The sequence below is a fragment of the Molothrus ater genome, chromosome 24 (assembly GCF_012460135.2).
Source record: "Molothrus ater isolate BHLD 08-10-18 breed brown headed cowbird chromosome 24, BPBGC_Mater_1.1, whole genome shotgun sequence".
Classification (NCBI taxonomy): domain Eukaryota; kingdom Metazoa; phylum Chordata; class Aves; order Passeriformes; family Icteridae; genus Molothrus; species Molothrus ater.
Genome location: NC_050501.2, coordinates 5340981 through 5341383, shown reverse-complemented (window position 1 = coordinate 5341383; position 403 = coordinate 5340981).

Genomic DNA, 403 nt, shown 5'->3' with positions numbered 1-403 from the left:
AGTGCCGCGCCGGAAGCTCCGCCCTCTACCGGTGTCGGTGTCTGTGTGTGTGTGTGTGTGTGTGTGTGTGTGTGTGTGTGTGTGTGTGTGTGTGTGTGTGTGTGTGTGTGTGTGTGTGTGTGTGTGTGTGTGTGTGAGTGAGTGAGGGGGGATCCGCGGCGGGAATGGCGCGGGGCCGGGAGCGGCGGCGTGAGGGGAGCGGGGGATGATGGAGGCAGGGAATCGTGGCGGCGTGAGGGGAGCGGGGGATGATGGAGGCAGGGAATCGTGGAGGTGGGAATCATTCATCCAGTCCGCACGGCGCTGCTGTTGGAATCCCTCAACCCCGCCTCTAAACGCGGGGACTCCATCACCTCCCCAAGCAGCCCCTCCCAATGTGTAGCTGCACAGAGTGCGAAAAAAA